The sequence below is a fragment of the Microcaecilia unicolor genome, chromosome 4 (genome assembly GCF_901765095.1).
Source record: "Microcaecilia unicolor chromosome 4, aMicUni1.1, whole genome shotgun sequence".
Lineage (NCBI taxonomy): Eukaryota > Metazoa > Chordata > Amphibia > Gymnophiona > Siphonopidae > Microcaecilia > Microcaecilia unicolor.
The window spans coordinates 179,962,749-179,988,448 of record NC_044034.1 but is presented as its reverse complement, the minus strand read 5'-3'; the positions used below and the strand labels follow the sequence as shown (position 1 = coordinate 179,988,448).

At 49.1% G+C, this 25,700-nt stretch overlaps 1 protein-coding gene across 6 annotated transcripts in view; it reads right to left on the bottom strand.

Annotated features, from left to right (window-relative positions):
- Positions 1–22,676, bottom strand: part of STK33 (serine/threonine kinase 33) — a 430,311-nt gene extending 407,635 nt beyond the window's left edge. For 3 of the 6 annotated variants that reach the window (XM_030201030.1, XM_030201029.1, XM_030201032.1), the window contains exon 1: positions 22,525–22,676. The gene's annotated coding sequence lies outside the window, so the exon portion shown is untranslated. Of the gene's footprint in view, positions 1–22,071; positions 22,320–22,524 lie in introns of those variants that run through there. The other 3 variants (XM_030201028.1, XM_030201033.1, XM_030201031.1) reach the window with 1 other exon arrangement.
- Between the last annotated feature and the right edge of the window lie 3,024 nt (positions 22,677–25,700).

Sequence of the window (25,700 nt, the reverse complement as noted above, 5' to 3'; positions counted from 1 at the left end):
GTTTTCAGTTTATTCCTAACAAATATCCATGAGAGAGATCTGCATACAGTGGAGGTGAATATGCCTGAGATAAGAAAATGTTATGTTATCTCCCACTCGCAATGCCCAGTAACTAAGCAGCATGTATGAGGCAATAAACCTACTACCACTACTCTTATTTCTATAGCACTACTAGATGTACATAGCATTGTACACAAACACAAAAGAGACTATCAGGCTCAATTTTGAAAGAGATGGACATCCAAAAATTGACATAAATCGGCACTTGGACGTCCATCTCAGATACGTCCAAATCGGTATAATCGAAACCTGATTTTGGACGTCTTTCTCAGAAGTCCGTAGCAAGGACGTCCAAATCTCAAGGGGGCATATCGGAGGCATGGACAAGGCGGGACTTGGGCATTCCTAAGACTTGGAAATCTTTGAGCCATAATGGAAAAAAGCAAAAACGTCCAGGACTAAAACTTGGACGTTTTCACCCAGACTTGTTTTTATTACGAATAAGGCACACAAAGGTGCCCGAAATGACCAGATGCCCTCCTGTTACGCCCCCCAGTGGTCACTAACCCCCTCCCACCCTCAAAAAACATGATTAAAAATATTACTTGCCAGCCTCTATGCGAGCCTCAGATGTTATACTCCGGTCCATGACAGCGCATGCAGGTCCCTGGGGTAGTTTAGTAGTAGGTGCAGTGCACTTCAGACAGGTGGACCCAGGCTCACACTCCACCCTACCTGTTATATTTGTGGAGGAAACAGCAAGCCCTCAAAAACCCACCAGAAACCTTCTCTGTACCCACATATAGGTGCCCCCTTTCACCCATAAGGGCTATGGTAGTAGTGTACAGTTGGGGGTGGTGGGTTTTGGGGGGTTCAACAGACAAGGTAAGGGAGCTGTGTACCTGGAAGCAGTTTATGAAGTCCACTGCAGTGCCCCTTAGGGTGCCCGACTGCTGTCCTGGCATGTCAGGGGGACCAGTGTACTAAAAATGATGGCTCCTCCCACGTCCAAATGGCTTGAATTTGGACGTTTTAGACTTGGACGTCTTTGGTTTCAAAAATGGCTGAAAATCAAAGACATCCAAATCCAAGGACGTCCAAGGTACTTTCGAACACAAAGATGGACATCCATCTTTTTTCGAAAATGACCTTTTCCCCGCCTCTGAATTTGGACGTTCTACAAAGACGTCCAAATTCCAACTTAGATGTTTCTTTCGAAAATGCCCCTCTATATCAACTCAGCTGAGTTTACAATCTATTCAATACAAACAGAACAAATATAAGACGGTAAAATTATGTCTTACCTGATAATTTTCTTTCCTTTAACGCAGTAGATGAATCCAGGAACTAGTGGGTTAAGTCCGCCTACCAGCAGGTGGAGATAGAGATAAACAAACTAAAGGCAGTGATGCCAGACGGCCAGCTCCTTCCTCAGTTAGTATGTCAGTCGTAAGCATTTGCCAAGGCCAAAAATATGAAACCAATAACAACCAGAAACCATCCTCACTATGAAAAACAGAGAACCAAATAAGAACTTCAAAATAACTGCAACTTGAGCCAGAAATCGGAATCCTTTCCGTGTTCCCATATCTGTCTGAACTCTGCAAGAGAACCCAGAAGGAAAAAATAGCCACACTGCGCAGAAAATGAAAAAAACGTCGGATGAACTAGGGAGGGATCCTGGATTCATCTGCTGCGTTAAAGGAAAGAAAATTATCAGGTAAGACATAATTTTACCTTCCTTGTCACTTGCAGCACATGAATCCAGGAACTAGTGGGATGTGCCAAAGCATTCCTTAAGTAGGGTGGGAAGCCGACGCTCCCACTCCAAAACTCGCATCCTCCCGAGCAGACACGTCTAGCCTGTAATGCTTCGCAAAAGTATGACGGGACGCCCAAGTAGCCGTCCAACAAATCTCTTCCAGCGATAAGGCCGATGCCTCCACCCAAGAAGCCGCCTGTGCTCGAGTAGAATGCGCCTTCAGGGCCACTGGAGACGCCCACCCTTGTAGCAGATACGCCGCTCCAATGGCTTCCCTAATCCAGCGAGCAATGGAAGCCTTAGAAGTCGCCTCACCTCTTTTCGATCCCAACAAGAGAACAAAGAGATGATCCGAGCGTCGAAACTCGTTAGAGATCTGCAAGTACCAAAACAAGGCTCTCCGCACATCCAGGAAACGTAGCGAGACAAACTCCCCCGGATAATCCTCTCTTCGAAAAGATGGAAGATAAACCGCCTGATTGACATGGAAAGCCGAAATCACTTTAGGTAGAAACGATGGCACCATCCGGATCGACACCCCTGCTTCAGAAAACTGCAAAAACGGATCTCTGGAAGACAAAGCCTGAATTTCAGAAATCCTCCTAGCCGAAGCAATGGCCACCAAAACACTGTCTTAAGTGTTAGATCCTTCTCAGAAACCTTATTCAACGGCTCAAACGGTGGGGCCTGGAGGGCTCACAGTACCACATTCAAATGCCACGCAAGGCACGGCTGCCACAGAGGAGGCCGAAGCCAAAGAGCCCCGCGTAGGAAACGGACCACATCAGAGTGAGCTGCTAAAGAGGAACCGTCCAGTTTGCCCCTAAAACAAGCTAGTGCGGCCACCTGCACTTGAAGGGAATTATATGCCAATCCCTTTTGAAGATCATCCTGAAGGAACTCCAGAATAACCGGAATGTCCACCCGAAAAGGCGATTCAGCACACAAAGCACACCACGCCAAGAAAGCTTTCTACACTCGCGCGTACGCTGCTGAAGTAGACTGCTTCCGTGCCCCCAAAAGAGTGGCAATGACTGGTCCTGAAAATCCCTTCTTCCTCAGCTGCCGCCTCTCAATAGCCAGGCCATAAGACCAAAGCGGGAGGGATTTTCCATCTGAACTGGCCCTTGAAGCAGTAGATCGGGAGTCACTGGAAATCACAATGGTGGCTCTGAGAGTGATCAAACGAGATCCGCATACCACGGCCGTCGGGGCCAGTCTGGTGCCACTAGGACAACCGGCCCCCAATGCCGCCCTATGCGGCAAAGTACTCTCCCTATCAGAGGCACGGAGGAAAAACATACAGTAGCTGTTGTTCCAGCCATGGCTGCAGAAGAGCGTCCAATCCTGCGGATCCTGGCTGCCATTTGCAGCTGAAGAACTGGGGAACTTTGGCATTGCAAGCCATGGCCATGAGATCCATTACTGGTCTTCCCCAACATTGGCAGATCAGCCGAAAAGCTGAGTCCGACAGCGTCTATTCCGCTGCGTCCAAAAGAGTCCAGCTGAGAAAATCCATTTGAACATTGTCTTGACCCGCAATGTGTGCTGCCGACAGACGCTGGACATGCGCTTCCGCCCATACTAGAAGACGAGACGCTTCCACTGCCAAGGGAAGACTGCGAGTGCCCCCCTGCCGATTGATGTAGGCCACCGTCGTGGTGTTGTCCGAGAATACACAAACCGCCTGCCCCTGCAGAAGGTCCTGAAAACTCCACAGCGCATTCACGACTGCTCGCAACTCCAGACGATTTATCAGACAAGTCGCTTTGAGAGGGGTCCACGATCCCTGGGCTACTCGATGAAGACAATGGGCTCCCCAGCCTGCAAGGCTGGCATCCGTCACGACTACCACCCAATTGGGAGACGCCAGAGAAGCACCCTTCTGCAAATTGGCTGACCGGAGCCACCACGCGAGACTGTCCCTGGCCCAGCTCGATCAAGGAAGGCGTCGTTGATAATCCAGCGACCTCAGCGACCATCTGCTCAAAAGGAAATTCTGAAGAGGCTGCATGTGAGCCCTTACCTATGGAATGACCTCCAAGGTCGCTGACATGGAACCGAGGAGCTGAACATAGTCCCACACTCGGGGAGCGCAACGACTAATAAGGTCCGTACCTGAGAAAGCAATTTGATCCTTCGCCCCTCGGACAGAAACACCTTCCCCCGCTTCGTATCGAATTGCACTCCAAGATACTACAGACTCTGAGTAGGAACCAGATGACTCTTGTCCATATTGACCACCCAACCTAAGGATTGCAACACCGCAATCACTCGGCCGGTGACCACTCGACTCTCCTCTGCTGTCTTCGCCCGAATCAGCCAGTCGTCGAGATATGAACGCACTCTAATCCCCTCCTTCCGCAGGAACGCCGCCACCACCACCATGACCTTAGAAAAAGTGTGTGGGGCAGTGGCCATTCCGAAAGGAAGGGCCCGAAACTGGAAGTGCTGACCCAGCACCGCAAATCTGAGAAATCTCTGATGGGGCTGCCAAATGGGAATGTGCAGGTAAGCTTCCCTCAAATCGAGAGTCATCAAAAACTTGCCTGGTTGAACAGCAGCAATAACTGCCCTTAATGTCTCCGTGTGGAAGTGACGAACCCGCAAACACTGATTTACTTTTCTGAGAATAGGCCGAAAGGCCCTCCCTTCTTTGGAACCACAAAGAAGATGGAGCACCGACCTGTGCGCCTTTCGAGAGGAGGAACAGGCACGATAGCACCTATCCTTAGCAGGTCTCGCAAACACTGCAGAACCGCTGTCCTCTTGGCCCACGATACACAGTGGGACTCCAGAAAAAAGTCTGTGACGGGAGAGAAGAATTCTAGCTTGTAACCTTCTCCCACCACATCGAGGACCCATTGGTCCGAAGTAATTCTGGCCCACTCTGTAAGAAACAGAAAAAGTCAACCACCGATCTGCTCTCCTCCCGAGTGGACCTGCGCCCCATCATTGGGAGGCCCAAGAAGGAGCCCCCTGATGAGAGGGGGGTCCAGCCGGACGCTTCTCGTTGCAAAAGGAAGAACGCTGGAAGTAGACTTGGGTCTATCCTCCGGAAGACGCTGAGATTTGGAATCCCCCAAATCTTCAACAATCTTTTCTAGGTCTTCCCCAAAAAGCAATTTCCCTCGAAAAGGCAATTTAATGAGCCATTGCTTAGAGGCCGTATCTGCGGCCCAATGACAGAGCCACAGAAGAGGCCGAGAGGAAACGGTCAAGGCCATGAGTTTGGCCGAAGCACGGACCAAATCATACAAGGCATCCGCCAAGTACGCCAGCCCAATATCCATCAGTGACATCTGAGGAGTTCCTGGAATATCAGACTCCGAAATTGAATCCACGACAGAATGTAGCCAACTGAGACAAGCTCTAGCCGCATAAGAACTACAAACAGAAGCTTGAAGTGTCAAAGCGGCCACCTCAAAGGCACGTTTTAAAGAGGTCTCTAGCCGTCTGTCTTGCATATCCTTAAGTGCCACACCACCTTCCACTAGTAGTCTTTTTAGTGACCTCCGTCCACCCTAGGTAGAGCAAACTGCTCTAAACGGTCCGCTGAAACCGGATACAGCCTGGCCATAGCCATGGCTACTTTCAGCCCCCCATCCGGATCCGCCCACTGGGCCGAAATCAACTCTTCAATAGCTTCATGTACCGGAAAGGCCTTAGAAGGTCGTCTGGTACTAGCCATCTTGGGGCTGACCGCCTGAGAAGCCGCAGCCTCAGGGTCCTCTATATTCAGGGCTTCCAGCGCCTGAGAGATAAAGGAGGACAACTCCTCCTTATGGAAAATCCTCACGGTGGAAGAGTCCTCCGGTTGGTCAGTGAGGACACCGTCCTCCACGTCCTCTACCCCCGTCTGCTCTGAGAGAGCCACCACGGAGGAAGCTGCAGGTAACCGTATGCAGGACCCCTCATCAGACCCCAAAGAAAGCCTAGGCTTTTTAAGGGAGGAGAAATTCTCTGGGGAAAAACCCAAAATCTCTTGGTTACCCCCAGACCCCCTGAGAGAATCAAAGGCCGAAGCTGTCGCAGTCGCGTGAGGGGGGGGGGGGCAAGGCCCTTTTCAACAAAAACGCCAGGAGTAGCAAAATAAACTCTGTAGAAAACCCCTCCCCCGCAACGGAGGAGGTCGCAGCCATGGCACCTGCACCACCGCCCACAGTGCCTGACCACCCCCCCCCCCCCCGACTCCCCTACCAGCGGAGAAGAAGCTTTGCCCAAAACCGCTAACGGAGCCGGCTCCGCAACCAATCGCAAAATGACTCAAGAATTGCCAGGTTCTGGGCGGGAAAGCACACTCTCGGGGGGGCCATTGCTCCGTCAAGTCCCGCAAAATCAGCACACCCCGCGCTGCAAAGGCCCGCCGCCGAATGCCATTTCCCGCATCGGGAACAACGTTTTACCACCTCTGCTGCTATTGCCCGTCCCCAAACAGGAACCCAGCAGGACTTACCCCGGACCGGGAAAGCACGGGAACTGACAGCTGAGCCGAAGAAAAAAAAAAAACTCTCCGACTCCACTTCGAGGCAAGCTCAGACAAGCAGGCAACAGAAAACAGGACTCGGACAGCAGTAACACAAACCTGCTCTCAACAAAAACACACTTCCCTGTGCTTCTATGTTTCTCTTTTAAATAAATTCTATGGTTCTCTTTTTTTTTTTTTTTTAGTGAGGAGGCAGAAACAAACAGGGAAAGAAAGGAACAGCAAAAGCCTGTTCAGAGCAGGGGTGTAGCTACTATGGGGCCATGGGGGCCAGGGCCCCCGTAGATTTGGCCCTGGACCCCCCTGCCAACGAACCTCTCAACATCCTCCTCTCGCTGCCAACCCGCCGTCAACCTGCCGTCGCCGTCTGCTACCTTTGCTGGCGGGGGACCCCAACCCCGCCAGCCGAAGTCTTCTTGCTTCGTTTGGTTTCTGAGTCTGTCTGACATCCTACGTCAGACTCACAGAAACAGAACGAAGCCTTGGAATCTGCAGGGCTTTGTTCTATTTCTGTGAGTCTGACGTCCTACATGTTGTACGTGCAGGATGTCAGACAGACTCAGAAACCAAACGAAGCAAGAACACATCGGCTTGCAGGGGTTGAGGTCCCCCGCCAGCAAAGGTAGGCGATGTCACGGCGACAGCGGGCAGGGGATCGTCGGCGGGCGGGCCACAGTTGTTGGAGGTGGTTCTGGCGGCGGCAAGGGGTGTCAGCAATGGCGGGTGGGGTGCCTGCGGCGGCGGCGCCGGTAAGGGGCTAAAATGTGCCCCCTCACCTTGGCTCTGGAACCCCCTAACGGCGGTCCAGATACGCCCCTGGTTCACAGGGAATTTGAGGTACAGCAGGTACCCAGCAACTGCGTATGCTGCCAAAGGGGACATCACCAGTCCGCCACCGCTGGCTCAAACTGGCCACCGGCCCAGGGGCACTCTCAGAGGCCTTGGGCCCAAGAGCTGGAGAAAAAGCCATCCACCACCTGCTGAGATAGAGACATACTAACAGAGGAAGGAGCTGGCCCTCTGGCATCACTGCCTTTAGTTTGTTTATCTCTATCTCCACCTGCTGGTAGGCGGACTTAACCCACTAGTTCCTGGATTCATCTGCTGCAAGTGACAAGGAATAGGGAGTTTCATTTATGGGAATGATTACAAAAACCTGGGCATTAAACAGGCAAATAAGGGGTTAAGAGTGAAAAGCTGCTTCAAAGAGGTTGGTTTTTAGCCTGGATTTGAATAGGGACAGAGATAGAGAATGACATATTGACTCATGAAGGTATATGTTGCAGTAAGGTGGAAGGGACAGTCTGGAGTTTGTGGTGGAGGAGAAGGGCACAAACAAGAATGACTTACCCAATACACAAAGCTCCCAGGGTATAGGGAAACATAAAAGAGGAGAGATACAGAGGAGCTGCAAAATGGATGCATTTGTAAGTCAGTAAGAGAAGCTTGAACTGTATGCAGAAATAGATAGCGGGCCAAGGAACTGACTTGAGAAGAGGGTTTATGTGAGAGTAACGACAATAGCAGAAGATAAATTGTGCAGCAGAATTTTGAATAGATTGAATGGATGAGAGATGGTTCAGTGGGAGACCTGTGAACAGCTGGTTGCAGTAATATAAGCAGGAGGTGAAGACATGTGGATATGGCTTTTCATGGTGTTTTTAGAAAATAATGTGCAGTTAAAGTGCAGAAACAAGCTACTGCATGACCCCGTTAAGGGGTTTTGAGGTAGTCTGCTTGCTTTTGCATGTTAAATTGTGCGTTACTCGAACGTCCCACGGAAGAACACAAGGTAAGAGAAAAAGTGGGATGTTTGACCACGGAAAACAAAGACTGGAGAGATGGATTCTTCAAGAAACAAATGTCTATTGGATAAAAAGATGACACAAACGGTGTGTTTCGGCCACTAGGTCTGCATCAGGAGTCTACAAAAAGATCACAGATATTATATAAAAAACAAAAATATGCAATAAAAACCACAAATATATATATATATAAAAAATATATTTAAAAAAGCAGTATCGATATACAATGTCAAAGAAGAAGAATATGTTTCTGTTTTGAAAGACCTAATTTTATAGATGTGGGGAATATTCTATATATATCACAATAAGCTCCCAAACATCCACTCTTTTTCGATTTTTTTATATATACACGTTTTTTCAAAAGACCCGCATTAAATAAACTTTTTATATAAATATATATATGGGGATCATCAGAATCTTCATTAAGAAGAAGAATAAACATAAAAATAAAAATAAAAAACAAAATACAATTTTAATTATAAAACGAGACGTACATATGAATAAAAAGATATCTATAAAAACAGGATATCTATAAGAAAGTGTATATATAAAATAAAATGTATATATAAAACATATAAAAAATGGGGAGGACAAAAAAAATTTTGTATATACATACCTCTCAATGCAATATTTGTGTACAAAAATGAAGGCTAATCACAATATCACATGTATATGCTTCTAAAACATAAAAGTAAATTAAATTAAAAAATATTAAATTTTAAATTTAAAAATACATATATATACATACACGTATACAAAATGGCATAATCAGAGTATTAAATGAACATTTACTATAATAAAAATACAATAGAAATGCTTTGTATGCAAGACGGATTCCAAGATGGCGCTCTGAACGCACGCACCTGTAGTGGCTCCGAGTGTTTGTTGCAGACTGCTGTTTCTTCCGAGACCCACGATTCCTCGTTTTCAATGGGGAAGCGAAGGGGGAAGGTAAAGGAGGTCCCCTCGACTCCTGGACCATCGTCGGGTTTGAAACAATCTACTCTGCAATTTCCCACGGCTCTACCGGGTCCTCTCTGCACATCGACTCCCTCTGTGAACGTCGACGTATTGACGTCGATGGGTAGCGGAGACGGGGCTTCCCTGAGCCCTGTGGAACGCAGGGCTCCACCACAGCCGGGGAGTGAGTTATTTTCAGCAGCCTGAGCAGAAACGGACACCGGAGTGTTGAATCCGCAACTGTTAGAGGGGAGGACTGTTGTCAATCGGACTGGGACACAGGACCAGGCGTTTTCGGCCGATTTGGCCCTAAAGGTATTACCACAGCATATTGTGAATAAGTTATCACGTACTGAGCCCCCGTCCCACACCTCGGTACCAACAGGTGGAATAATTAAACCCTTAAATGTGACGCTTGAGTCACTTTGGGATATGGTCTATGACACTCACTCCTCCATGCAAAAAATGTTGCAAGAAAATACTAATGATATTAGAATTCTTTCTGAAGCCGTTCTGATACAGGCACAAGTGACTGCGCAGCAGTCCTGTAAGATTGAAAGTTTGGACACTAAAATTCAAGAAATGGGGACTGTGGAATCCGTTATGGTTAAAGATAGTAATTTTCTACATAAACGGTTAGAATACCTAGAAAACCAAGCTTGTAGACTTAACCTTCGGTTCCTTAATTTCCCCAAATCTCCCTTAATTTCCCCAATGGACATGGTGAAAAAATATATGACGGATTTACTGGGAATGGATAAAGACTCATTGCCTCCTATAACTCGGGCTTATTATATCTGGAACACTAAGGGAATAATGGGAGAACTCCCTATACGAGGGACGGAGGCAGAAATGAATCTCACCTCCTTCCTGGAAAGCTCTTTGGAAGTAATCACTCACAGGACGACTATGCTGGTCACTTTTGTGTTGGAACCAGACCGGAATGCAGTACTAAGGCTTTCCCTGAGACATTTAGATAGCTTGTTTATGGGTTCCAAGGTTAGGATTTTTCCAGATTTATCTAGGCCAACACAAATGAGACGCAGGGCCTTTTTGGAACTGCGACCCAGAGTTGAGACCATTAAAGCAAACTTTGTATTACGTTTTCCTTGTATTTGTAATGTAATGTTTGAAGGTAAACAGTTTCAATTTGTGGACCCTAAACAGCTTAAAGATTTCCTAGATGCTAGAGGTGAAGTGAATGTTATATGCCCTCCCATATAACAGGCTGGAGTATAAACAGAGAGGTAGCAATTGCGTTATTAATTCTATACTTTTGTTAAAAAATTTTCCTATCTTGGAACCAATTTCTTTCTTTTATGTGGACAGAAAAAATGTTCTCAGTTTCCTTATGTGTTAATTGAAATGTTTTTCCGTTTATGGATCTAAATGTGAATTGCATGGTCACATTGTATTGTGTATCATTGAAAATATTAATAAAAAAAAAAGAAAAAAAAAAGAAATGCTTTGTATGCATCATCTGGTCCGTACAAAACAAATAATAATAAATCATAATGACGTAAATGTGCCTTATAAATATCATTTGGGTCCATATAGAGAAATTGAGAATATAGAGAGACATAAAAATATCTGTCTTAATTCTACACCTAATGTTTTGTATATGGAGAAAATCCTGTGAAGGTGGAAATGATCCACCCTATCACTACAATATAATTTGTACCCTGGTATGACAGTGTCCCACTGTCCCATGATATTCTAGAAGCCTGAGCACTCAAATCTCATAGAGTGCAACCAAATGGAGGCGTGGCCATGGGAAGGGCATGGCCAGATCAGGGCATAGCCAGATCAGGGCATTCTCAAAAGATGCACGCATTGTTACAGAATTCCAGGAATCCACGCCCAACTTACGTGCCAGGATTTACACCAGTTTTCAGTTGGAGCAAGCAACTTTGGGAATCCCATAGTGCCCTTTATAGAATAGCGCTGAGGGTGAATGTCCTATTTCTGCTCCCCAACACTCCCTTTCTGTTCACATGTTCTCTACCCCTAGCAGCTCTGCCTTCCACAGTTCTCTCTTCTCACCCCTCATTCACACCCCCACTAGTCTCTCCTAACTCCCAGCATAACCCCAGTTTCGTCCGTCTCCAAGGGTTCTCCCCCTTTCCCATTAGACACACATTCCATCCACCTTTCTCCAGCCCTCCCCTTCCCAAGGCACATGCGTACACACACACAAACACACACACACCCATCTACCTTTCTTCAGTCACTCCCCTTCCCTCCCCCCACCAACTATGCAGCAAGAGGAGGAGGTGAATGAATATGAATTGGGTGATATCCTTCCCCTTTGCTATCCTGGACCCAACTGTTCCTTTGAACAACATGGGCTTCTGTACAGCCACAGCTCAATGTGCAGCTGTGCAACTCCTCCTCTTGATTGTGGCAGGGATGGAGGGAAGGAGGCTGAGCCACAACATGCCGCACTGCCAAGCCATTGCAGCCACCTGTGCAGAATTCTACACAAATTCTGCACTGCACAGTTGTACAGAATTCCCACAGAAGTAATCTTAGGAAGAGACAGATACTTTCCTCCAGAATATTCCAAAGAATCAACCAAACTATCCTCAAAGCCTGCAAGAGTACCACCACTAAGTAACAGTTCGGGAGATGACACAGCTAATAATCAATATCCCCTGTAAAGAAGGGATTCTCAACCTAGATATTGGGGCACACTCAGCCAGTCAGGTTTTCAGGATATCCACAATGAATATGCCTGAGAGAGACTTGCATACTAAAGAGAGGTAAAATTATGTATCATACCTGATAATTTTCTTTCCATTAATCATAGCTGATCAATCCATAGACTGGTGGGTTGTGTCCATCTACCAGCAGGTGGAGATAGAGAGCAATCCTTTCGCCTCCCTATATGTGGTCATGTGCTGCCGGAAACTCCTCAGTATGTCGATATCCAAGCTCCATCCGCAGGACTCAGCACTTAGAGAATTACACCCACAAAGGGACACTCTTCCCAGCTCACCACCGCCGAAACGGGGGAGGGGAATTAACCCAGCTCATCCCCACACGTGGGGGAGGGGAATCCGTCCAGCTCATCCCCGCGGAGCGGGGGAGGGACACCACCCCGCCGATGCGGGGGGATCTGGCTTATCCTGCAACCGCAACCGCGGGAGGAGCTGACTGACCCTAACACCGCCGAAGCGGGAGGGGTACAAAGCTGCCCTACAGCCGCACGAAGCGGGAGGGAGCGCCGGCAGAATTTATGTCTCAATCCAGCCCCGTAAAACGGAGGGGAGAGGAATGCAGCAGCTCACTGTAACACAAACTCGTCTCAACTCTTGAAGAATCCAATTGAAAAAACTTGAACACGAAGTCCTCCTGAACAGGAACTGAAGACTAAACTTGAACCTGAAATGCAACCAGAATATAAACAGTACAGATATCTGGGAGGGGCTATGGATTGATCAGCTATGATTAATGGAAAGAAAATTATCAGGTATGATACATAATTTTACCTTCCATATCATCATGCTGATCAATCCATAGACTAGTGGGATGTACCGAAGCAGTACTCACCCAGGGCGGGACATTGAAATCCCTGACCACAACACTGAAGCTCCAAACCGGGCCTCCGCCCGAGCAGCCACAGTCAAGCGGTAATGCCTGGAGAAGGTATGGGCCGATGCCCAAGTTGCCGCCTTGCAAATCTCTTCCAAGGAGACGGACCCGGCCTCTGCCATCGAGGTCGCCTGAGCTCTAGTGGAGTGAGCCTTCAGCTGGATAGGCGGCACCTTCCCCGCGGCCACATAAGCCGCTGCAATGGCTTCCTTGACCCATCTTGCCACTGTAGGCTTAGCAGCCTGCAGACCCTTACGAGGACCTGCAAACAGGACAAACAAATGATCCGATTTCCGGAAATCATTGGTCACTTCCAAGTATCTGATGATGACTCGTCTCAAATCCAGATATTTGAGAGCAGAGTATTCCTCTGGGTAGTCCTCCCTACGAAAGGAAGGGAGACAGAGCTGCTGATTCACATGGAAGCGAGAAACAATCTTGGGCAGGAAGGAAGGCACTGTGCGAATAGTCACTCCTGCCTCAGTGAACTGCAGAAAAGGCTCTCGACATGAGAGTGCCTGAAGCTCGGAAACTCTTCTGGCTGAAGTGATAGCCACCAAAAAGACTGCTTTCAACGTCAGGTCTTTCAGAGATGCCCTCGACAAGGGTTCAAAAGGCGGCTTCTGCAAGGCTCTTAGCACCAGGTTGAGATTCCACGCAGGCACCACTGAGTGCAGAGGAGGGCGCAGGTGATTAACTCCCTTGAGAAAACGTACCACATCTGGCTGCGAAGCCAGGGAAGCACACTTCAGGCGGCCCCTGAAGCAAGCCAGAGCCGCTACCTGGACTTTAAGGGAACTGAGCGACAGGCCTTTCTCCAGACCTTCTTGCAGGAACGTCAGCACTGAAGAAATTGGAGCAGTGAGGGGAGAAAGTGAGCCTGCTTCACACCACGCTGCAAAGGTACGCCAAACCCTGGCATAAGCAGTAGAAGTAGAGCGCTTCCTCGCTCTCAGCATAGTGGCGATGACCTTGTCTGAGAAGCCCTTCTTCCTCAGACGCTGCCGCTCAATAGCCAGGCCGTAAGACCAAAGGGGGAGGGATCCTCCATCACCACGGGACCCTGATGCAACAGGCCCTGCTCCACTGGCAGCCGCAGAGGGTCGTCCACTGAGAGCCTGATCAAGTCCGCATACCAGGGACGTCTGGGCCAGTCCGGACCCACCAGGATTATCCGGCCCGGATGCTTTGCCACCCGGTCTAGTACCCTGCCCAACATGGGCCAGGGCGGGAACACATAGAGAAGCTCTTGTGTCGGCCACTGTTGGAGAAGAGCATCTACTCCCAGAGATCGAGGGTCCCGTCCTCTGCTGAAAAAGCGCGGCACTTGGCAATTGGCCGATGACGCCATCAGATCTAGGCTCGGCTGGCCCCAGCGCTTCGTGATGTCCAAGAACGCCTGAGCCGATAACTGCCACTCTCCGGGATCCAAGGTATGGCGACTGAGAAAGTCCGCCTTGACATTCATGACTCCGGCAATGTGGGCCGCTGACAGCTGTTCCAGGTTCGCTTCCGCCCACTGGCATAGATTCATGGCTTCCTTGGCGAGAGGGGCGCTCTTGGTACCTCCCTGGCGGTTGACATAGGCCACAGCCGTGGCGTTGTCCGACAGGACCCGTACTGGCTTCAACGCCAGTACCGGGAGGAACTCCAAAAGCGCCAACCGAATGGCTCTGAGTTCCAGGAGGTTGATAGACCACTTTGCCTCTGCAGGAGACCAGAGCCCCTGCGCTGTCCTTCCCAAACAGTGGGCTCCCCAGCCCGTCAAAGAGGCGTCCGTCGTGACGACAATCCACTCTGGGGTCACAAGAGGCATCCCTGCAGACAACTTGTCTGTCTTCAGCCACCAGCTCAGCGCCTTGCGCACTGCTGGGTCCAAGGGAAGGCGCACAGCATAATCCTCCGACACCGGAGTCCAGCGCTGCAGCAGAGAGTGTTGTAGTGGTCTCATATGAGCCCTGGCCCAGGGCACTACTTCCATCGTGGCCGTCATAGAGCCCAACAGCTGCACATAGTCCCAAGCCCGAAGCGGAGAGGCTACTAGGAACTGGTCCACCTGAGCATGAAGTTTGACAATCCGATTGTCCGGCAGGAACACTCTGCCTACTTGGGTGTCGAATCGAACTCCCAGATACTCCAGGGACTGAGTCGGGTGCAGCTGGCTTTTCTCCCAGTTGATGATCCACCCCAGGGAGCTCAAAAGAGCAATCACCCGGTCCACAGCTTTGCCGCACTCTGCATAAGAGGGGGCTCGGATCAACCAGTCGTCCAGATAAGGATGGACTTGTACTCCTTCCTTTCGCAGGAAGGCCGCGATGACCACCATTACTTTGGAGAAGGTCCGCGGAGCAGTAGCCAACCCGAACAGGAGGGCTCTGAACTGGAAGTGTCGGCCCAGGACTGCAAAACGCAGAAAGCGTTGATGAGGAGGCCAGATGGGAATATGCAAGTAAGCTTCCTTGATGTCCAAGGATGCCAGGAACTCCCCTGCCTTCACTGCCGCTATAACAGAGCGGAGAGTCTCCATGCGAAAGTGCCGAACTTTCAAGGCCCGATTGACCCCTTTGAGGTCGAGGATAGGCCGTACAGAACCTCCTTTCTTTGGTACCACAAAGTAAATGGAGTAACGTCCCTTGCCAAGCTGATTTTCTGGCACCAGAACGACCGCACCCAGGCGGATCAGATTGTCCAAGGTCTGTTGCACTGCCACAGCTTTGACCGGAGACTTGCAGGGAGAGAGTACAAACCGGTCTCTTAAGGGTCAGCAGAACTCTAGCTTGTAGCCGTCTCTGATGACTTCCAGCACCCAAGCATCTGAAGTTACCCTGGTCCACTCGCCCAGAAACGAGGACAGGCGTCCTCCAATCTGCACTGGGCCATGGACCAGGACCCAGTCATTGGGTACGAGACCCTGGGGGAGGACCGGAGGGCGCACCTCCGGGACCGCGGTCTCTGCGAAAGGAATGCTGCTTGGGGGAGAAATTCCTCTTGAAGGAAGAGGGGGCAGAGGAGCCCGACTTGCCCGGGCGGTACCGACGGGCTTCCTGAAACCGTCCTCTGGAGATACCGGGGCGAGCACTGGCCCGAGCCCTGACCTCTGGTAACCTCTTGCCCTTAGATGTGCCGAGATCGGTCACAATTTTGTCCAGCTCGACTCCAAAGAGCAGCTTGCCTTTAAAAGGCAACTTAGCCAGGCGAGACTTAGAGGCGTGGTCAGCAGACCAATGTTTCAGCCAAAGCCACCGCCGCGCAGAGACTGTCTGAGCCATACCTTTAGCCGAGGCTCTCAAGACATCATACAGTAAGTCTGCCAAATAAGCCAAGCCCGATTCCAGGGCCGGCCAATCAGCCCTCAAGGAAGGATCCGAGGGGGAAGCCCGCAGCACAATCGCCAGGCACGCCCTGGCCACATAGGAGCCGCAAACTGAGGCCTGCAAACTTAAGGCAGCCGCCTCGAAGGACGACCTTAAGGCCGCCTCCAATCTTCTGTCTTGGGCGTCCTTTAGGGCCGTGCCACCTTCCACCGGCAACGCCGTTTTCTTAGTCACCGCAGTGATTAAAGAATCCACGGTAGGCCAAAGAAAGGCTTCCCGTTCACTTTCAGGCAAAGGATAGAGGCGGGACATAGCCCTAGCCACTTTGAGGCTCGCTTCCGGGACATCCCATTGAGCCGAAATTAAGGTGTGCATGGCATCATGCACGTGGAAGGTTCTAGGCGGGCACTTCGTCCCCAGCATAATGGCGGAGCCAACAGGGGCTGAGGGAGAGACGTCCTCTGGAGAGGAAATCTTCAAAATGCTCATGGCCTGCAGTAACAGGTTGGGCAAATCCTCTGAGCGAAAGATCCGCGCTGCAGAGGGGTCATCCGCTCCATCCGAGCGGGAATCCGTCTCCTCCAAGGAATCCGCAAAGGACCGTTGGGAGAACTCAGATACGCTGCCCTCATCTACATCAGAGGAGACAAAGTCCTCTAAGGCCTGGGAATCCACCCGAGGGCGTTTACTTCCGGGGGCCTCAACCCCTTTATCAGACAAGGGAGAAGGGGCAGCGTTCTGCATAAGGAAGGCCTGATGCAGCAGCAAAATAAACTCGGGGGAGAAACCCCCAAGACTGTGCACTTCAGCCGCCTGGGCCACAGCCCTAGACGCACCCTCAACCGGCGCTCGCAAGAACGGGGGAGAAACATGCTGCGCATCCAAGATGGCGTCCGGCGCGACACTCCGCGAAGGAGCCGCACGGGAAGAACGGCGCTTAACTTTAGCCGCTTTTTTGCCGTCGCCCAAATCAAGGGCGGCCATGGCATTAATGTCTCCCAGCTCAAGGGCGGCCCAAGAAGAAGCCGTCCGAGCAGCGTGGCCGGCCAAGATGGCGGAGGCGAGCAGCGGGGGATGGGCGTTTATGGCGGGAAAAACCGCCGCACCGGAGGAAGACCCGGGACACTGACCGGCCTCCGAACTGACACCCAACAAGGGCGAGTCAGACTTTAAGACCCCCGCATCCCCACTAGAAGCGCACACACGGTCCGGGGAGCGATTCTTCGCGCCCTCGCCCTCCGACGCCATAGGCCACGTGGAGATCGATCGGGGAACCCCCTGCCCGCTATAAAAAGGTAAAAATTACCTGCTTCTCGCTCCAAGCTGTAACGACCTGGTGTCCCAGTGAGTAGCTGCAATAAACGTTTAAATAAACGTCGAAATAAACGCCCTTAAGGACGTTCAAAAAAATTTATTTTTTTTTCTTAACGGAGCCAGCGGGAGGGGGGAGAAAAGGAGGGACCTGGCGCCACCAGGTTTGCACTTGCTCAATAAGAGCCCTCAACCCCAGGTACTCAACAAAACCTAAAAATTAGGCTTGGAGACCTAGCCAGAGCTGCTGCTGTGTGTGACCACCACCTGCTGAGATAGAGAACATACTGAGGAGTTTCCGGCAGCACATGACCACATATAGGGAGGCAAAAGGATTGCTCTCTATCTCCACCTGCTGGTAGATGGACACAACCCACCAGTCTATGGATTGATCAGCATGATGATATGGAACAGTGTATGCAAATCTATCTCATGGATATTAATTGTGAATATCCTGAAAATCTGACTGGCTGGGTGTACTTTGAGGACTGGGTTGAGGATCACTGCTCTAAAGTGCATGAGAGTCTGCCGCCTGTGTTCCTACTGCCAGGAGTGTTGCAACATATCACAGGGCTCCCAAATTACATAGGTATCCTACAGAACTTGCCTGTCCTGCTGAAGACTGAGCAGAGACTGTCTTTGCGTTTGTAAAGTCCTGCATACATCCTGTTGCGCTATATACTGTAATGGGCACAAGTTTACTGTTATTGCACTGGCAGGTGCATGATAATTTGTGCATTAACCCCCAGATTCTATATATGGTGGCTAAAGTTGTGCATGCAAATTTGGCAGTGCAACCAAACTGCATGTGAAACTTAATTGTCTAACAAGTCAATCAGTGCCGATAACTGGCCAATAACGAGCAATTATCAGCACTAATTGGCACTAATTAGAATTTACACACGTTACTGTCTAAGTGTATTCTGTAAAGTGGTGCCCATAATTCTAATGCATGAATTTCAAAAGGGAGTGTGGCCATGGGAGGTGCACTGGTATGTCGTGGGCATTCCTAGAAACTACATGCACTGTTATAGAATACTAGTACATCAGGCCCATTTCTGACACAAATGAAACAGGCGCTAGCAAGGTTGTCCTCGGAATGTGTATGTTTGAGACTGACTGTGTGAGAGAGAGAGAGTGAATGTGCGAGTGTGTGTGTGTGACAGAGAGAGAGTGAGACTGGGTGCGAGTGTGTATGTGAGAGAGTGTGTGTGTGAGAATGAAAGTGTGTGCCATGGGCCCCCCTCCCTCCCTCTGAGTTCCAGGGTCGTCCCCCTCCCTCCCTCCCTCTGAGTTCCAGGGTCGCCCCCTCCCTCCCTCTGAGTTCCAGGGTCGTCGTCCCCCTCCCTCCCTGAGTTCCAGGGTCCCCTCCCTCCCTCTGAGTTCCCAGGTCGCCCCCTCCGAGTCGACCCCTCCCTCCCTCCGAGTTCCACGGTCGCCCCCCCTCTCCCTCCCTTCGAGTTCCAGAGTCGCCCCCCTCTCCCTCCCTCCAATTTCCAGGGTCTCCCTCCCTCCCCCTGAGTTCCAGGGTCACCCCTCCCTCCCTCCGAGTTCCAGGGTGGCCCCCTCTCCTTCCCTCCGAGTTCCAGGGTGGCCCCCTCTCCTTCCCTCCGAATTCCAGGGTGGCCCCCCTCCCTCCCTCCAAGTTCCAGGGTCCCCCTCCCTCCGAGTTTCATGGTTCCCCTCCCAGTTCTAGGGTCGTCGTCCCTCCCTTCCTCCCTCCCTTCCAGTTCCAGGCGCACTTGCTCCAAATCGTAAAACTCATCTTCACACGAAAGCAGCGTTAAAAGGCGTACAGCCTCGGCCCTTCTCTGTGTGTTAGCTCTGGTCCCGCCCTCATTGCGGAAACAGGAAAGGAGGGCAGAACCAGAGCTAACAGAGAGAGAAGGGCCGAGTGTGTACGCCTGGGGGCAGCAACCTGGGGGAGCGTGGCGTTTTGGTGAGGGTGGCAGGGGCGGAGCCTCATGCAGGTGTCGTGCTGTTGGTCAGTGCTGCGGCTGTCGTACCCGGAAGTACGTGACGTCGGTTCAGTAGATGGAGCCTTACAGACCGCAGGAATGCTTCAGCCACGGAGTCAGCTTCAGAACGTTGGAGGTGCGGTTTATTAGACAGGATGCCCGATCCGCGCCTAAGTTAGGTGTGGGCATTTACCCAAGGTTTTAGTTTGCATAAATGATCACACCTAATTTAGTCATAGGTCAGGGCACTACGCATATTCTATAAACCACACCTAACGCTAAGCGCAGGTTAAAGAATAGAACTAAGTTCATTTTTTCCATGCCCATTTTTTCAGTACCATATATAGAATCTAGTCCTAACTGCATGCCACAATAAGAAGGAACTGGAAAGATTATACGCAAAGAATGGGAGTGGACTGCACACTGTCAGTGCACAGTACTTACCACAAACTGTCACTTGAGCAAATATACTTAACCACGAGGAGGCAGCAAGGGTATCTGCGCTAATTACAAATAATCTAAACACATGGTAAAGAATTTTCTGTGTAGTTACTGCAGGGGATGTGCTGGGTGTGTCCCTAACAGCTACCATGTATTAATTTTTGCTGTTTAAGTGCAGTAAGTGCAAACATTACTGAACTTTAGTAAAAGGGACCCTAAATGTTTAATGGTAGTAGTAGTTTTCCCATTCTTCCCTTGAGAAACCACAACATGGAGTCACTTCCATGTTCCATCTCTGAGCACCTTGTAGCCTAAGCTGCTTACCTATATTCCCATACCAAGATTCCCCAGGAGCAGAAAAGTGAGCCAGTCACACTAAGATAGCGCATTAGAATTATAGAACACTAGTGGAACCATGCCCGTTTCCTCAACAATGAAACGGGCCCTAGAAAGGCTGTCATGTAAGCTTTTTTTTTTCTCTCTCTCCCCTGCCCTCCCTCCATGTCCAGTAATTCTCCTCTTCCCTGCCCTCCCATCCGTGTCCCGCGATTATCTCCTCTGCTGTCCTCCCATCCCATCCATTCTCCTCTGCCCTGCCCTGCCCTCCCCTCCCTCCCCTTCCCTTGATGTCCCGCGATTCTCTCCTCCCCTCGATTTGTACCCGAATGTTCTCTGGCTGGCTGGCGCTGGCTTCCGTTCCGTTCGTAACATCCCTTCTGACGTCAGCCAGCCTCCAGCTTTCCCTTCCCTCTCACTGTTCTGCCCTCTGACGTCATTATGTTTTGACGCGAGGGCGGGGCAATGAGTGGGAATGGATGTAATGAACCCAGGCATCCAGACGTAGAATGTTGGAGGTGCAAATTATTATATAGGATATCAAGAAACATAAGTCTTTCTCTCCTCTTCACAAACTCTTTACCTCCATCACCTAATCTTGGAGGTACTGTGGTACTTCTCCCTCATTCAGGATCCACCACAACTCAGTTACATCTCATTTTTCCCATCTTTTGAAGTACCTCTTTCCCAAACCATTTAAAAAATACTATAGCAACTTCTCATTCACTGTTAGTACAAGCTAGTTGAACTGTATCTGTTCTTTTTTATTTATTGCATTGTATCTCACATTATCCCACCTATTTGCAGGCTCAATGTGGCTTACAAAGTTTTGTTAACATTGTCATTGCAGGGTGACAGTTACATTTAATATTGTGCAGAGGTTAAATAAGGGTAGAAAGAGGAAGGAAAGGATTCTTGTTAAATCTTGTCTCCTACTATGATCTTTCCTTAGAGGAAATACATTCTGAAAGTGTTTTGAAATCTTCCAATTTGTCTGTACTACTATGAACTATGATCTAAGTAATTTGGGGTCCTTTGATATTTACTATCAGAATCTATGGAACTACAGTTGAAACATGCATCCAACAAAAAGACGTATCAGAAAGAGGTGAAGCCCAATATAAGAAGCAACCTTAAAAAAAACAAAAGAATCTTTTACTTCTATTATAGTAAAACAAAAAAAAACCCCACAAAACTCTTAATGGTGATTCTTATCATTTAAGAATTCCTTAAAACTTTTATTTAAAAATACCTTGTGTATCTAAAACAAATTATAATTTCAACAGCAGGAAGGTCTCTGCCCCTACAAATTTTTGATCAGTGATAACTTATATTTGGTCACAATTAGCTGTAATTTACATAATAATATCAATCAAATGACCCTCACAGCAAAAGAGTTTACATTATAAATTTTAACCAAGTTTAGTTAAATGTGTGCCTTAGACATGGAATTAATTAATTCAGGTTTTCATGGCTCTACCCATCATGTTGTTCTAGTAGTGCAACTGCTTTCCTACCTGTACATTATCACACGGTCATTTTGTATACAATTGTAGAACAAATTCTGCTGCTCCAAAATATAACACTATTTTTATGCCATTTGATGAAACTGCTATTCCAAAAAAACAAACAAGAAGAAAAAGAGAACTATTGACTTTTTGTCATCTAAAAGTCCAATCTCCTAAAGGTTTTCCACATAGCTACAAAATGCCCTCGGGTGCCGAGACGGGAAATTTTTCTGGAGACTTGGGTACTTCCTATATGGAGTGTTTTATTTCTACACAGCCAAAAATTACATCAGCGCTAACTAGCAGAAATAAGAAGCAAAAGGGCTGCAAGTTCTCGAAAAAAATGAACCATTTCAGAACTTGCTTTTCGAAAGAGCTTTGCCATAACTAGAAAATGACTGAATTTGTAAAAACTGGGCGGCCTCTATGTCAGCATCTACTCTATCAAACCCAAAACAAGAGGCAGAAAGCCGAAACTTTTCCCCATCGCACCCTTGGCTTCCTCCGGTCTCTGTCTTCAGTCACAAGTTGCTCTGATGAAAGTATCGACAGTCATAATAACCTGCCGTAGAATCACTACACTACTAACATTATACCTGGATCAACGCCGTGAGACAGGCATTAAGACTCGTGTTCCAGAACCGGAGCGACCCAGCTGTTTTTCATAAATAAATGAAATCAGAGCTATGAAATGGGAAACGGATAAGGGGCTCGGGGCAGACAGTGCTTTCGCTTTACTATACGCAGTGAGGCGAAGGAGCGGGAAGACGTGCGTCAAGCAGGTCGGTGTTCCAGGCTGGGTCCCCGTCCCTTGGGAGGCGGTGGGTTGGAGAGCGGGAATAAGTGTGGGATGGAGAGGAAGGGGGGAAACACGAAAAAGTTAACGGGGGACGGGGTGGGGGGAGCTGAGGAAATGAGGAAGACAGAGTCACGGCGGCAGGATGCCGGCCTAAGCGGCGGTGAGCGTCGCCATAGCAACGAGACAACTCGCGCACTCCGCTGGCCCGTCAGCCTGACTCTCATCCCCAGTTTGAGGGGCCGCCACTTACCTGGGCGCCCTGCGCTGCCTGTGGACCTGCCCTACCGCTGCCCCGAGAGCAGCCGAGCTCGGAACAGACCCCCCCTTCAGCCTCAGGTTTTCGCGCAACGGGGGCAACTTCGATGGAAAAAAACTTTTTGCCCTGTACAAGCAGCTGGTACGACTACGGGTGCCGGGAGGGAGACAGGCTTTATCTAGTATGGGTTTCCTGCTGGTGGCATCTATTCTCGAGGCGGTTTGTTCTTGCCAGGGATTGAGGCGCCTGCCTGCCTCCCTTTTAGGAGGTACTAAAAGCTCTGGCCTCTATGACTTCAGTAGCCAGTCCCAAAAATTAGCCCACTCCCCTTTCCAAGGCAGTTGCTGCAAATGTTTAAAACGTCCTTGGTGAGTAAATGATGACAAATACAGCGACCGCGAGAAATTTTCTCAAGGGTTCCACTGTACAAACTTCGGTCACCTAAGTGTTAGTGGACTGAACCTACATAACTACATACATAAGTATTGCTACACTGGGACAGACCAAAGGTCCATCAAGCCCAGCATCCAGTTTCCCACAGTGGCCAATCCAAATCACAAATACCTGGCAAGATCCCCAAAAAGTTCAATACATTTTATGCTGCTTATCCCAGAAATAAGCAGTAGATTATCCACATGACATTTTAATAATGATCTATGGACTTTTCCTTTAGGAAGCTGTCCAAACCTTTTTTAAACCCCACAAAGCAAACCGCCTTTACCATATTCTCTGGCAACGAATTCCAGAGCTTAATTACACGTTGAGTGAACAAAAAATTTCTCCGATTAGTTTTAAACTTACTACTTTGTAGCTTCATCGCATGCCCCCTACTCCTAGTATTTTTGGAAAGAGTAAACAAACAATTCAAGTCTACCTGTTCCACTCCACTCATTATTTTATAGGCCTCTATCATATCTTCCCTCAGCTGTTTTTTCTCCAAGCTGAAGAGCCCTAGCCACTTCAGCCTTACCTCATAGGAAAGTCGTCCCATCCCCTTTATCATTTTCATTGTCCTTCTCTGTACCTTTTCTAATTCCACTATTGGGCTCATTTTCGAAAGAGAAAGACGTCCATCTTTCGACATAAATCGGAAGATGGACGTCTTTCTCCCAGGGACGTCCAACTCGGTATAATCGAAACCCGATTTAGGACGTCTCCAACTGCACTCTGTCGCAAGGATGGCCAAAGTTCAAGGAGGCGTGTCGAAGGCGTAGCGAAGGCGGGACTAGCGTGCCTTACACTTGGACGTCCTTGACTGATAATCGAAAAAAACAAGGACGTCCCTGACGAACACTTGAACATTTTCACCCAGACCTGTTTTTCTTAGGACTAAGGCACAAAAAGGTGCCCGAAATGGCCAGATGACCACCGGAGAGCATCGGGGATGCTCAAAAAACATCTTACAAAATATTTCGTGCCAACCTGTATGCCAGCCTCAGATGTCATACTCAGGTCCATGACAGCGGATGTGTCATGTCCCCTACCTCAACACAAGCGGCGTCCTTGGGCTGCGCGGGGTCCCGTCGAGACGCACACTTAACTGGCACAGCCCTGAGCCATGTGTGTGTACTTCTTCTCTGGGTTTGTTCAGAGAGACGGGTGGTTGCAGGCTCCTTGATTGCTTTGCTTCTATGCACCTGTGTCTGCTCTCTCTCTCTGCCTGGTTTCCCTTGCTCCTCTCCTATTGGTCTTCCGGTTCCTCCTCCCCCTGCTCTTGTCCTGTGGCTGTGCACCTTCTCCCTGCTGGTTCCTGCTGATGTCAGACGCCAGCACTTTATCAGCTGAGCTCTTCCTGGACTCCATGCTTCGGCTTCTACTTTGGTAGGTGTTACTTGCTCAGTAGTGTATAAAAATGCCACAGCTATGAGCCTTGGTCCCCTGCCTAGACTTTGGTTCAGGCTCTAAAATGAGGGAAAAGCTTACAGGCCTGAGTGACTCTTGCTTGAACTCCCAGTGTTGGAGCTCTAAGGGGAACAACAGGAAACACAAAGGTGGGGGTCCAAAGGACAGAGTGACATTGTGGTCAGCCATGGTGTGAGAAAGGAAAGGTGTAGCTGGATGCAGGGTCTTGCTTAAGATTTGTGGTCAAGCGAGCTAAAGACAAAACCATGTTAGCAAGATAAAAGCTACTCATTAGTATGAGCCAATCAGTGACAACCATGACATTAGCATAGATCCAATCAGGTATATCTACTGTCATATTATCCATATCCTGAGGGCACCTATAAAAATCAGAGTATTTCCTGGTTTAAGTTAGAGAGAAGGGTTGCCACTCTCTCTCTCCAATGGAAACCAATGTGACCAGCAGAATTGACAAATTACCTAATTGCTTTCCCTTGTAAAACCTTTAATTGGTAAAAGAAATTATAAAAGATTAGGAACTATTTAACACCTGTTTGCAGCTGGATTATTATATTCCTATAATTAATTGATTGTACGTGCCTGTTGTCAATCACTGATTTGACTTGTATCTTGGCAAATAAACTCCTCATCCCAAATGATGATCTGTGGGCTTCACTTAATGATGAAAGGCTGTAAGTATAAATGCTTTTGCTGTATCAGGCTATCTTTCGCTGCATTGTATAACTTGTAATCTAAATCCAGTTTGTCATAAGGCTGGTATCTTTTCCTTAGACCTAACGTCTCTCTCAGTGGCAATTCCTTTTAGAACTTCACAACTTCTTGATTACCCCAGTACTAGTGCTATTTAGAGATGGAGTCAGATTTGAGGTCTCTGAACCCTATACTAAAACAGTAGTTTGCTTCTTCTCTACTTTGTCCCTCGTTGCTGACTTTGCCTGTACCTGGATTACTCTCTTGCCTGCTGCCTGCCTATTGACTTTACCTGTGCCTGGATTACTCTCTTGCCTGCTGCCTGCCTACTGACTTTGCCTGTACCTGGATTACTCTCTTGACCTGCTGCCTGACTGCTGACTTTGCCTGTACCTGGATTACTCTCTTGCCTGTTGTTTGCCTATTGACATTGCCTGTACCTGGATCACTCTCTTGCCTGCTACCTGCCTGGCCGATACGTTCACTACCCTGCTCCCAGCTTTGTCTCGTAAGTCCTGCAGGCCGCCTGCACTTAGGGGTTCAACCTCTGTGGAACGGCCCTGGGTCAGCGCAGGTGAAACCCGGGGATGTCCAGCCGCCAAGCAGAACCTGATCCG